The 14599-nt window shown below is 38.2% G+C and overlaps 1 protein-coding gene across 2 annotated transcripts in view; it reads left to right on the top strand.

Annotated features, from left to right (window-relative positions):
- The window catches only part of VAV3 (vav guanine nucleotide exchange factor 3), a 389657-nt gene that overhangs the window by 75059 nt on the left and 299999 nt on the right, over window positions 1-14599 (top strand). The gene's annotated exons all lie outside the window — the stretch shown is intronic.

Genomic DNA, 14599 nt, shown 5'->3' with positions numbered 1-14599 from the left:
GATTTTTCTCTTGCCACTGGAAGTAAAACACTGTTAATTCGCTATTGAGCCCAAGACAGAAATAGTGTGTATGGTGGGAATGTGAGGAGGGGTAATGGAGTTTGATTGGATTAGCAAGTTTCTGAAGAGGATGCAAACTCTCTTTGATTTAGAGGTGGTAGGGTTTATTGGAAGGCTAAGACAAAAGTGAGAAAAAGAAAAGACCAAGAAGTATTTCTTATACTTAATTGGATATTCTTTAACCTGGTTGGTATTCGATATGGCTAATATTTCCAGAATAGACACTGCATAGACGTGGTGGTATTTATTAAGAAAATCACATGTTTGTATTTATTAAGAAAATCACATGTTTGTATTTATAAACATACAGATAACAATATGTATGATATATGTACATGATCCATAGTGTAATGGTTAGCACTCTGGACTCTGACATATGTCCACGAATCCTACTCACAATTTACTACTTCTTGCTGATATGGTGATGTTAGAGCAAATCCTAAGCATTGATACTATACTTAGAAAAAAATATACAATTTTATTTTTATAAAATAAAGATTGTGAAATAGTGAGCAGAGCTCAAATCTGGAGTATAAGCCACAAATAAGTTTCTCAATCAGGTAATAAAAGCAGGTAATAAAATTAAAATAAATGGGTAGAGTCTCCCAAATTCTGTTAATTTCCATAGCCAGATGTCTTTAGTCCTCCTTCTTTGAGTCAGATGTTCACAGTGAAATCAATTTCAATGAATTGTTTTATCTTTATCCCCAAGTTTCTTAAATACCTTAATGTCTGTGTTCTCCAAATCTGCACCTAACTTAGCCATTTTTCTGCCAAAAATGGAAGATACTTTTAGATCATACAACTTCCTGAATAGACTGTGCTACATCATTCTAGACTCTCACCTAGGTAGCTATTTATAGGCTGTTTCTTCAGTGGTTATCTATTGTCACTCTACCCCTGTAAGGCAGATGTGTTGTAGGGTTTGCTTTATTTATTTTTTAAATATTGAACACTGTTTGAAATGTTATGGATCTTTAAGAAGCCATAACAGTATATTTAGTGCCTTCTGCCTAAACCAGTTTTTTTTTTCTGTCTGAAGACCATTGTTCTGGTTCACCACAGATGGTCCTGGTTCAAGCCCTGTTGTCCTACCACAGTTATTGCTAGCGTCTGTTTCTTTAAAAAAATCTGTTTTGGACAATAAATTACATAGTCATTCTTCATTTCTTCTTCCTCTACCTGGAGTATTTCTTATTCTTCACACCATTACATTTCTGTGTTAAGTCTTGCATGGCAACTCTGGGTAGTGATAGTCATTCTCTCTTCTCAGATGTTGTATTATTTTAATCAAACATCTTTCATAAAATCTATCCAGTTGTATAGTGTTACATAGTAACAGAATTTTGAGGTTTTTGGTCATTGTTATATGCCCTGAAAATAGCCTGCTACATGGCAAGTGACAGGTGTCTCTCTTTCTCTCTCTCTCTCTCTCACACACACACACACACAAATTGTACAGGAGAACTAGGAACAAAAGACATGGATGCAAATCCTAGCTCTGCCATCAATAATTGTTGGTCATAAAGGAGATAATTTACTGTAGTCCTTAAGAATGGTCCGAGGAGTCAGACAGGCCTGCATTCAAATCACACACCCACTGGCTCACTGGCACTGGGTACGGTAGGTGAATTTAGGACGGTTACTTACCTTCTCTAAGCCCCGGACTATAAAATGTAGATGAGCCTATCTTTAAATTTACATAAAATTTGGAGATGATGCTAAATTCAGAGGAGTGTGGGTGCTGAGAGAATATCAATTAGGTAGAAATATAGACAGAAAATAGAATGTAATTCAGTACAGAGAAACAGTGACTGATATATACTAGAATAATTTTGTTCCAAAGTGAATCAGGGTAGGCTGGGTGCAGTGGCCCACGCCTGTAATCCCAGCACTTTGGGAGGCCAAGGCAGGTGGATCACCTGAGGTTAGGAGTTTGAGACCAGCCTAGTCAATATGGTCTCTACAAAAATTGAAAAATTAGCAGGGCATGGTGGTGGGCACCTGTAATCTCAGCTACTCGAGAGGCTGAGACAGGAGAGTCGCTTGAACCTGGGAGGTGGAGGTTGCAGTGAGCCTAGATTGTGGCATTGCACTCTAGCCTGGGTGATAAGAGTGAAACTTTGTTTCCAAAAAGAAAAAAAAATGTGAATCAGGGTATAGAAGAAGCCTGCCGAAAGAAAGTGGTGTTCTCCTTTGTAGTTGGGGGACAGAAGAGGGGAGGGGAGGTTGCCTATTCTAGTGCTAAGTATTTTGCTGATCTGAGTTGCAGTTTAAATACTGTTTTTGTTGGTTATTTCTACATAGAAATTATATAGGCCACTTTTTTCTGAAGTTGAAATCGCTTGTGGGGAATGTTGCGCTTTGTTTTTACTTGCACTACAGATTACCACTTTCAATAAAGAAGATATCACAGTCTTGTGATATATGGTTCATACAGAAGATACATGGTTAATAACAGTGTTCTCCGATATATTTTATTATGCCATTATGCTATTATTATTATTCCTGCCATTATGCCAGTAGGCATAATAAGGCAAGTTTATAAAGTAACCATTAGTCCTTTCATTTTACTTTATATAGAAGAATTAACATAGTATTCTTAAGTCTGATCTTAAAGATACTTTACAAAGTAACCCCCCAAAATTTTTGTATAGAACCAAAACAACAGCTTGGCTGGAGGCCAGAAAAATGGTTATTTTGTAAAACTAATAATTATTTCAAGTTTAATGATACATCTTTTCTACTTAATTGTTACAAAATGACAAGAAAATGAACTGGAAAAATTAAAGATACGCCAGAAAAATTATTATGTATTTAGTTTAGGTAAGCAGATCAAAGCACCTGGGGGTCATGAAACATCAGAGAGGGCCAGGTATCTGAGCAGCGGGTGGTGTTGGTGTATGGGTTGGGGTATCATAGTGGTACCATTCAGAAGTGGCACTTATACACCTTGGCTTTCTGTGAACAGTAACCAAGGGTTTTGAACTAAAAATTAAGACACATGCTTTGTAAAAGATTTTTTAAAACATTCTGAATATGAAAGGCAATATGAGGAATGTAATTTGGATATTCAATATGGGTATTTTGGGGGCATTTATCATGGAGATAGGACAATGTTGTGGAATTTACATTTAATAAAAGATCCATAAAAAGTCAGAATGAATGGTTGCTGATTTTATGTATTGGATATATTTCCATCCCAAAGAATAATTCTTGTGATATTTGATACAATGATTTAAAATCAGATTATTTATAAGAGTATTCTTGCTATTGCTGTTTTTAACAACATGCACTGGTGGGTCACCTAGACAAAAGAAAGTGCTAAATTCAGTCTGTGATTGAAGCCATTCAGATCAAAGCTGACTGACTGGAGTTTGACTGAAGTGTGTCTGCCATGTGGGTAACAGGGCAGTCCTCGTGGCTACTGCTTGCTGCCAGGGCTGGGTAGAGCCTCAGTGGGTAAGGGATGGGGCCTAGGGCTCGGATTGGCCCAGAGCCTTAGGGTTGAGAGCAAACGTGGAGAAGTTCTCTTTGACCAGTGAAAACATACTAACAAATGTTTCATCTATTTCTAGTTTAACTTAATAACTTATATTTACTTTCTTGTTTTACTTTACTTTGTTTCCTTGCCTTTGAATAGAAATACAATTGGTAGAACATTTAATGTAATGGTTTTGGATGTGGTTTTGTTGTATTTTATTTAAAACTTTTCTAACAGTTTTTCTTTTCCATGACAAGTGAAGGTTTTTGTTTCGTTTTTATTTTATAAATTTGAGTTTATACTAAACACTGCAGAGCAGCAGCAGATATAAAAGCATGATCTCCTGGGTGGGGATGTGCTGCGGGAGAGGGCAAAGGGTGAGGAACGCAGCACTGTGACGGAAGTTTCCAGCGTGGTTGGAATTGAAGGAAGAAAGTATAAGTTTGTACAAACCTAGATGAATAAGATTCATAGGAAGAGAAAAGCTGTTTTGGAAACTACCCACTATACAGAACCCATCTTAGCTCAGTCATCCTCTTAGATTTCTTAAAGCATTGGGGGTAAAACCAAATAGAGGAAGTCCTCAACTTGGTTTGTTCCAACAAGTTAAGCTGGTTGTAGTATGTTTTCCTGAGGAGTGGTGTCATGCCGGACATTCCTTAGAGTGGAACACAGGTCTGAATAAATGGCAGGTGCCTGCAGTCCAGTCCTAAGGCTGCTGTAGAACCTCCTCCCCAAGAGGCCTCATATGGCAGGGAGGAGTGCCGGTAGGAGAGTTGGATTTGTCTCTACACTCATTAGCTACCATAGCTTTGGGTTATTTGTGGCATCTCAATTTCATTATGGATAGAATGGAATAATGGCATCTTCTTCATTGGGTTATGTGTATTAACTGAGATACTCCAAGGCAGGTTCTTAGTGTCATGCCTGGGACATGTGTCAATACTATAAGTTGTTTGTAGGATGCAGTCATTGCTGTGAGACATTACCTTGTCAGATAAATTAATTCTGACTTCCAGTTGAACTGCTGCATTTCCTCCAAAATTTTGGCCAGGCCTTTGCTTGTGCTAGTCCCCTTGCTTCTAACCATACTGTTTCTCATGACCTTTTTGTTCATAGTTGGGTGTTCAGTTCAGCCACTTCCTTGGAGATACGAATCCGAATCTACCTCCCTTCATTGGAACTAAACCTAGTGTTACACTGAGATTGACATGTCCTGTTCATGTGTTTCTTTCCTTCACAAGATTATCATCCCCTTCAGGACAGAACTTGTAGCTACCAGCTCCCTCATTTGGGACAGTCTGTCATATAAGAGACCAGAATATCATGGTTGTTGAAGTCATGGACTTGGGAGCAACAGCCTGGGATAGAACCTTGCCCCATCACTTACTGGCTATGTGACGTAGGACCAATTGTTTTACCTGTCTGTGCACCGATGGCTTCATCTGTAAATGGGAATTATAATGGTAGTTACCTGATACAGTTAAGTATTGTTACAAGTCAAGGGCAGGTTAAATAAGACAGAAGAGACTTAGACATGAAGAGGTGGGTAGGCAGGTAAATGTACCTCCTAATTTGGAGATAATTATCTTTCTGTAGGTGTGTTATGCTTGACTATTCCGTGTTCTCCCAGTGATGATTTCCAATTACTTATTACTTTACTCATGAGTAATTAAAATGTAATGTTTTTGAATTGTATTTTTCTTTTCCTTTTTTAAAAACTGTTGGTGCTTTTTAAATGAGTTGTAGTGAGGAGAGTTCAAATTACAGCATAACAGAATTCGTTTAGTAAACTAATGTAGTCTGCCATTAGCGTGTCATAAAGCAGTATTATCCAGTTAAGGAAAAATATTCCATCTCAAAAAGATAAAAGAAATTAAAGCATAAGACTTACATGTTACCACAGACTTTTCCCTCATTTTGAGTGTTGTGCTCTAATGAGGAACAACACCAGCTCCCCTCCCCCTGGGGTGAGGCCAGCATGGAGATTCTTGTTCCCTGCTTCACAGGGAGCTGTTTTCCTGGCTGGTATGCAGTGCTGAAGCTCCTCTGTCTTGAAAGGGCAGTTCATTTCTAGCCCACATATGAGTAGTGTGAGATTCGGTTCCTCACCCTCCATGCTTGTGTTAGCAGCTGCTGTCACCACCACTGCTAGTCCAGTTACTGCCACTACTTCTATTCCACTGTTTTTACTATTGACTTTACTATTGTTAAACCACCACGATTTCCACTGATATCAAAATCCTGACTTTAGCTACTGTATTCTGTTACTTTTTTATGGCACCTGCAGAAAGAAACCCTTGTTTTCCATACCCTAAGTGGAGAACCTTGCAAGCTTTCTTTGGAATGTAGATTGGGTCATATTTTTTTAAATTTTTATATTTAAAAAACTGTTTAATTCTTTGGGCCAGGCATGGTGGCTCATGCTTATAATTCCAGCACTTTGGGAGGTTGAGGTGGGAGGAGAATTCGAGCCCAGGAGTTCAAGGCCAGACTGGGAAACATAGTGAGACCTCATCTGTACAAAAAAATAAATTAGTGAGGCAAGGTAGTCTAGAGACTGAGGTGGGTGGATCACTTGAGCCCACAAGATCAGACTGAGGCTGCAGTGAACTGAGATTGCACCACTGCAATCCAGCCTGGGCGATAGAGCAAGAAAGACCCTGTCTCAAAACACACACACAAACACACACAAACACACACACCCTAAACATATTTTTAATTTTTATGGATACATAGTAGGTGTATATATTTACGGGATACATGAGCTATTTTGGTACAGGCATGTAGTGTGTAATAATCACATCATAGAAAATTGAGTATCTGTCCCCTCAAACATTTATCCTTTGTGATACAAACAATTCAGTTGTACTCTTCTAGTTATTTTAATATGTACAGTTAATTACTATTGAGTATAATCCCCTGTTGTGCTATCGAATACCAGATCTTATTAATTCTTTTTAACTTTTTTTTTTCTTTTTTTGTAGACTGGGCCTCATCTCTGGCTTGCTTTGAGCTGGCTGTCTTCTGGCTAACAAAATACTTGAGTGCTACTTTATTTCACTGAAGGCAGTCACGTGCGCCGCTTTCATTAGCAGGTTAATTAACTTAGTGAAATAGATGATTCAGGCTAACTTTGACCTCCGTACTTCCCACGTATTCAGTTTTTCAGCTCAAAGACTAAAAATACAAAAGGAAGGGTATAGATGCTGCTTGTTTTCCTTTTCTGTGTCCAGGGGCTAATGCAGGGATTGACAGAAAAACCCTTGAAACTGAGTTTCTAAGTCTAAGTTTCTGCCAGGGGAGAGTGGTACAGTGCTCCCTCTTATGAGGACAAGAGCTGTTGAAAGCAGCAGAGGGCTTGTGTGTGTGTGTTATGGTGACTAATGTCCAAGGGCCCCTGAAAAATCAGTTGGCAGCTTCCCACTGAACACGCACCAGAGGCAGGAAACACAGACTAAAGATCATGCTTATGAATGTAATTGCCTAATAATTTAAAATCTTTATTGATATTATCTATAAATATTAACATAACTTCTAAAAATGTTCTTAGGTAACTTAAAAAAGACACATTGCTACATTAACATTGAAGTAAGAGGATATGATGGCAATTTATTGTAAAATTGTACTGAGTTCCCTGACTACTAAGAAATGGTTGCATTTAGTTTTTCCTAAAGATAAACTGCATCAGCATTCTTTCATCAATTTATTTGAAAACATGTATGTGCTATAAAATCTATGGGATACACAGCTGATATAGATGTTTTCTTTACTCTCAAATATTTACTATTTCATAGGGCACTAGGTGGTCAGACAGATATATTATAGTTAAGCACAGTTATTACCATTAACAGGTGTCAGCCAGGTGCTGCAGAGCAAAGAGGGTGCATGTGTTTTCACAATTTAGCCCTGCATTTATGAGCTTAGCCATTTCAATATAGTTACATATAACTCATGAAAATATATTATCATTGAATACTGCAAAAAAAAAAAAAAAAAAAAAAAAGAAACCCTGTTAACTTTAAATGGTAAATTACTGTATTTTGAATGAGTGACTTAAAAAATTACCCATTAAAAATGAGTTGTGGCCTGGACAATAATCAAAACAAAAATATTGGCTTTTAATTTGCTGGGAATAGGGAGGTTTTGGTTTAGTGAATTGTGCATAAGATTTGAGCCAAAGAATAGCCCTTCTCCATTTATCTCTTTTCTGCATGTTTTTCAGAGTTGTCATTTACTTATGATATTAGCATCAGTATGAAAATAATTTGAAGCTTCGTATTGTGCAGTCCGAACTGACACCACTTGTAACATACTTATTGTGTAATTCAGGGGACATCTGAAGATAGATTTCTTAGAATGAGGATGTAATGCCCCCTCTGTTGGGACCCACTGATTCACAGGGGAAAAGGACAAAGTCCTCATTCAAATAAAAATTCTTCTTCTTTTATTAAATTTCAAGGAGATGTAAGATTTAGCTTACCTAGCCGGGCGTGGTAACTCACGCCTGTAATCCCAGCACTTTGGGAGGCTTAGGCGGGCAGATCATGAGGTCAAGAAATCAAGACCATCCTAGCCAGCATGGTGAAACCCTGTCTCTTCTAAAAATACAAAAATTAGCTGGGCGTGGTGGCGCGCGCCTGTAGTCCCAGCTACTTGGAAGGCTGAGACAGGAGAATTGCTTGAACCTGGGAGGCGGAGGTTGCGGTGAGCGGAGATCCCACCACTGCACTCCAGCCTGGCGCCTGGCGACAGGGTAAGACTATGTTTCAAAAAAAAAAAAAAGATTTAGCTCACCTAATTTTAAAAGAGAGATAGAGAAGACATGGTGAAAGGGACAGTAGAAAACCCCAGTAAGAGAAAAACTTGATGTTATTATTTTCCTTCCACCTCTTCCTCCTTACCAGTTAAAAAAAGGATGATCTGAGCCCTTTAGAGAGGGATAGAGGAGGAGCTTTGGCCTGATGTATAATATTAGGATGTTTTAGACCTTGATGGTGTTAAACGTTCTTCTTCAGAAGGTACATGCATCAATATTGAGTGCTTTTCTACCATTTTCCTTCCTCACCTTGGAATAAGCAAGCTATTCTTGCCTTTCTGAAGAGGCAGAGAGGCTAAGCATGATTGTTGAAGACACATGGCTTTGTTATTGGAATATTTCACTTTTCACTGGATATACCTGAGAGAGAGGCTAGGCAGCATCTAATTACTGGGAGTTTGCATATGTGAAGACAGGAAGTAACTGACTCCTTGACCTCCTTTTCACACACTATGTTCCCCAACTTGCTAAGTTACCATTTTCAGTGAATGCCCTGCTATCCATCCAGTGCCCAAGGCAGAGAGAGGCACGGTTATAATTCTGAGGTCTTCTGTTTTCTCTCCACTGCTTCCCCACACACGCTCAATCAATTACCAAATATTTCTTTTCCATGTAGTCTCCTAGAGTTCTTTCCATTTCTCCTTCTACTGTTGTAGTCTAAATCACATCATTTCTTATTAAATTATATAATGACGTCCTGATTGTCCTTGTCTTGTCTACCTATGCCACATCATCTCTGTAGTAAGAAGAAAAACATTTAGTTCTATATGCTGCAAAAATGGAGTTAGTATAACGTGGTAGTTAAGGATATAGGCTCTGTAGCCAGGATGTGTAGATTCGAATCCTGACTTTATTACTTTGGCAAAAGCAGTTATGTAAATGTTGGTAAATCTCTAAGCCTCAGTGTGTATTAAAAAAAATAAAGCTTTTCTGATTGAATTGTTGTGAGGATTGAATGGCATGAACATTTAGTATATGGTTTGGCACATAGCAAGCACTTCGGCGTCACTACAACACCAATAATCATAAAGTGCCAAGCTGAGTATCCCCCCCCGACTTTTTTTTTTTTTTGAGACAGAGTCTCACTTTGTTGAACAGGCTGGAGTGCAATGGCATGATCTCAGTTCACTGCAACCTCCACCACCCAAGATCAAGCAGTTCTTGTGCCTTAGCCTCCCCAGTAGCTGGCACTACAGGCTTGCACCACCACAACTGGCTAATTTTTGTATTTTTGGTAGAGATGAGGCTTTGCCATGTTGGCTAGGATGGTCTCAAACTCCTGACCTAAGGTGATCTGCCTGCCTCGGCCTCCTGAAGTATTGGGATTACAGGTGGAGCCACCATGCATGGCCTCCAGTTTCCTAATTAAGACCTTTTGACCTCATCTCTTCTTCTAGGATAAAGCCCAGATCCCTTTGGCATGCCATGGAAATTCCATCTCCCCTCACCTGTTCCTCTGTCGGTGCTCTTGTCCAGAGAAGTGTCCATCTCAACCACTTCCACTGCCCCATGTGGTCCATGCTTTCATGCACATGCTTTGCCATTTACCTGGAGCACCCTCTCACTCCAAGTCTGGAAACTGCCTTTCTGCCTTCTGAACACCAACCACTCCTTCTCTTTGTGTAGGTGACTCCCACTCATCCTTTCTTACCTCATGTATCAGTTATTCAAGAAAGCTGCTCCCTGATGGTCTAGGGCTCTCAAGGAGCATTTGAATGTTTTTTTTTTTTTTGAGATAGAGTCATGCTCTGTCACCCAGGCTGGAGTGCAGTGGTGCAATCTCGACTCACTGCAACTTCCCCCTCCTGGGGTCAAGCGATTCTCCTGCCTCACCTTCCTGCCTAGCTGGGACTGTAGGCGCATGCCACTATGCACAGCTAATTTTTGTATTTTCAATAGAGACAGGGTTTCTACTAAAAAGATGGTCTTGGTCTCTTCACCTCGTGATCTGCCCGCTTTGGCCTCCCAGAGTGCCAGGATTATAGGCGTGAGCCACCGTGCCTGGCCTTGAATGTATTCTTCATTGCACTTGCCACACTACTGTGCAACTGTGAACTCACTTATCTATATGTTCTCTCTGACTATAATAAGCCTTTGAGCGTACAGTCTGGATCGTGTTTGCTTTTCTTGTACCCAGTTCTTGGCAGTTTTTATTCAGTTAACATTTGTTTAATACATTAATAAATCACCACCCAATTGAGGATTTATTTCATGAAGTTTCATTATGCCTAGCACGTAAGAGGCACCTCATGAATATTTGTTAAATGAGGATGCATGGCTGTTTAAACTTTTGTGTATCCTTAATTGGCAACTTTTATATGGATAATGCTGAATATTTAAAGAAATTTAAAGTTACTTAATTCTAAGTACTGAAATTCTCACAGATTCTAAAGTTAACTCATGTAAATAAGTTAGATGATTTAGCAAAGTTGTACAATTTTTTTTTTTTGTCAAAAATAGGTTTGGTTATGAAACAGTGAGGTGGATTTGCCCTTGTGACTCATAAACTGTCTCTGAAGGCAGTATATTTGAAGCTGCTTCAGATGATTCAAAGGTCTAGCAGATAGCTTCTGATCTCAAAGAATGAATAGACTGGGAAAAAAAACACCGCCTTATACTCAAGTAATGTTGTGCCAAAAACATCAGTTCCATCTCCAGCCATAAAATCATTCATCAGTTTTCTTCAGTTATCTCAAGTTTCTTTTTGCTGAACACAGTGAGATAAGAGTTGGCTTATTATGCAGTCCACAAAGAAATTATAGGATTGTCTAAGAGGAACATTAGGGGACAGTTAGGCCAATCCTGTGTATATTAGCCTTTCTGTTGCAAGTGATAGATTGCTTAAGCAAATGGTGGAGGTATTGGTCCTTCTCATGGAATTGGCTCTTGTAATCTAGGAGCAGCGTGGTGCTCGGGCTGGTTTCCAAATACTATTCATTGTATAAATGAAAATAAGACTTACTTGGAGAAATGGCTGATTCCAGAACTACAGCAGTGAAATGTGAGATGGGTCTGGGACAACTTCATATAAGAAAGCAATAAAACAAAGATTAATGTAATGATTAATTATGCCAAAAGGAAACATGAACCAATTTGAAGGGACCCCCAGTGGCCAAACTTGGGACAAGAAGAGCATTAAAAAAATAATGATGGCAATAGATTATTACACAAATAGAAAAAAGGGAGGGTTAGGGGAAGCTCTTTTTTTTCTTTCTTTTTTTTTTTTTTTTAATAAAAGAATACTAGAGAATACATAATAAAAGAATAATAGAGTTAGAAAAATCACATTTTAAAATCCCATGTGGAATAATTGAAGCAAGGATGATCAAGGGATGCTAATCCCATAGTGAAAAATTATTGGGAAATAGGACAGCCACATGGTACCATATCTTCGCCCCTGGGTTACTTACTGGTATAAAGGGGGGATGTGTACCTTTACAGTGGAGAGATGTGGCAGTAACCATTTTAACCAAATGATTGAGTTTAGCATCAGTAACAATGGGATAGCCTAATATTTTGTGTCTTCTGAGGTGATGAAATATGAAGTTCACAGTATGAAGTACTTTTATCAAAACCATTTAATTTAAATCTAAATTTAGCCTTCAGTTCACAGGAAATACAAGTGAAAGAATTATAGGTTTAATGATACCATGAAGAAACAATCAAACAAATGCAGAAAGTGGGACATATTGTAAGACTACCAGCCTGGACTCTTCATCATTAAAGAAGAATAAAGGCAACAGGATTTTTAGATTAAATGATACTGCAAAGATAAAACAGTGACATGCAGTGGTTAAAACATGATTGGATCCTAGACTGGGGAAAAAACTAGTACAAAAAGTGGGCAGTTGAGGAAATTTGAATGTGGAATGGATATTAGATAATATGAAATTATTAATTTTCTTAGATATAATGGTATTGTTGACCTGTAGGAAAATGTTCTTATTCCTAGGAGATGCATGTAGAGTCAGAGTATTTAGGAGTCAAGGACTATCTGTAATTCATTTTCAAATAGTTCAACAAAATAAATTTTATAAATATATAAGGGGTATGCATGCAAAAGCATATATGGCACTATGTTGCAATTGTTGCATAGATGGAATGTTCATTGTATTATTCTTTCAACTTTTGTTCTGAAATTAAAAAAATAAATAAACTGGAAAAAAATCAGTATGGTAAAAACAAAGCAAAATCCTGGAGTGGACTGCTGGCAGGCTGGCAGGCTCACTTCCTCCATCCCTCAACTCTGTTCCTGTATGTGCACAGAGCCAAATACTTGTGAGCATTGAGTGAAGTGTGAGCCTAGTGTTAGTCAAATTTTGGAGCACTGGGAAAATCTCCTGATAAATTTAATAGAGAGGAAGAGCTTTGTCTTTATTTTTAACATTTCCGTTGTCTGTAATGTTGTAGGTATTCAAAAACTGTTGACTGAAAAATACATAAATAAAGTGGTGACCAAATTTGAGGATTGCCTGGAAAAGTGAGAGTATATTAGTGACTTTCAAATTCAGTAAACATTTGTGGAATTTAGTAGAATTGAACTAGTTAAGGGAAAAGTAAGTTTAAGATGAATTCCAGAAGTAAGGGGAGGGCCTCTTTTTAAATCTTCTGTGCATGCAATATTTCATATTTTAACTTTTAGTAATAATACTTGCTTTTCTGGATTAGTGAACAAAGCACGTTAGTGGAAGTCTTCTGCAGCTTTCCCTATAGGTGGGGAATGTTTGAGTTTGGTGAGAAATCTTCAGAGGGTGGCATGTGCAATTATACTTTGTTCCTTTGTGAGCTATGAGCTGGGCACTTAATTATGTAAATGATATTGTAAGAGAGCAGTTGCGTAATCCCCAAGAGAGTAATTGTTATCTGTCTTGGCAGAATGCAGGGCTTTTAATCTGTAAATAAGCAATTCTATGTGGAAGAGCTACATGCAGAGTGATTCTGTGTCTTAAAGGTCTCTTATGAATTTTTTAAAGTGAAAGCAGTAACTTCATGTGCAGATTAGCTGATGCTTTTGTGTTTCAAAGGGTTTATGATGCTTCCCTTGTGGTTTTAATCTCTCCTGAAATAGTTAAGCTTCTGAGAATGATTCCTATAAAAAGTAAAGTGTGTCTAAGTTAAGACTATTAATAATCTGAATGTTTCAAATGTATTAATAGGTGAAGTAAAAAAGATATGCTTTTTGCAAATTAAAAAAACAAATCAAGATAAAATAATGAAATAAAACATTGGCAACACTTTTAAAAAAGCAAAGATACAACAATTAGCTAATATGTTGCTCACTTTTTGATGGTTAGTAGGTTTTATCCATTTTTTTAAACTTTATTTTGGTATAACTTATATAATAAGCTGCATTTATTTAAACTTTTCATGTATATGACACTGCAGCTAATATTTCCAAAAAGAATTAATTCACTTTTAGGGTATGTGTGTATTTTGTCTAGGTGCATGTCAGTCTTTTAGATACTAAAAGCAAATTTTAACTTTTGTTTTTTTAAGCAGTCAATAGTGTCTGCCTTCCCTCCTATGTCCCTGTTACAGTGTGAATGAACTGACCGTGCTCTTCTCTAAAGTCAGCTTCTGCAGTTGAACTCTTGATCTCTCCCCACTTTGCCTAATCAGGACTACATTTGGGGAACTGTCCCTCTCTCTTTTGTGACCAACTCCCCCCCTCCACCCATCAAGTTATTCCCTTCAAAACAGAAACATGTCACGACTTTATCTGCTGTTTCTTAAAACTCTTGACCATTTCTCCGTTCTCCTCTGCAGCAAAACTCAGGTGTCTATATTATATCTTCACTTCCTCTTTTCTGTCTCTGAAACCAACTCCAAGAAGCCTTTCACCCTTTATACAGAACCTGCTTTTGTCAAGGTACCTGTGACTTTCACACTGCTAGAGTCCATGGGCAGCACTTGGTCTAAATCTTATTTGGCCATCTGCAGCATCTAACATAGTTTTTCACTCCCTTCATCTAGAAACACTCTCTTTACTTGGGTTCAGGAAAGCCCTATCTTCTGGTTTTCCTGCTTCCCCACTGGTCACTCCTACTTAGACTCCTTTGTGAGCTCCTCCTCATTTTTCTGTGTGAAGTACACATCTATCCCCTGGACCCCACACTTATTGGATGACTGACCTTAGGCATATCAGATTTAACACAGTCAAAATGTGACCGCACTGTGGTCTTCCCACAGTTGTCTCTCACCTGGGTTATTGTAAGAGCTTTCTGTTTGGTTTTTCT

This window comes from Aotus nancymaae, unplaced genomic scaffold (genome assembly GCF_030222135.1).
Source record: "Aotus nancymaae isolate 86718 unplaced genomic scaffold, 86718_ANA_hifiasm-v0.15.2.pri h1tg000117l, whole genome shotgun sequence".
NCBI lineage: Eukaryota > Metazoa > Chordata > Mammalia > Primates > Aotidae > Aotus > Aotus nancymaae.
Note: the sequence above shows the minus strand (reverse complement) of the source record. Positions and strands in the feature narration are given on the sequence as shown.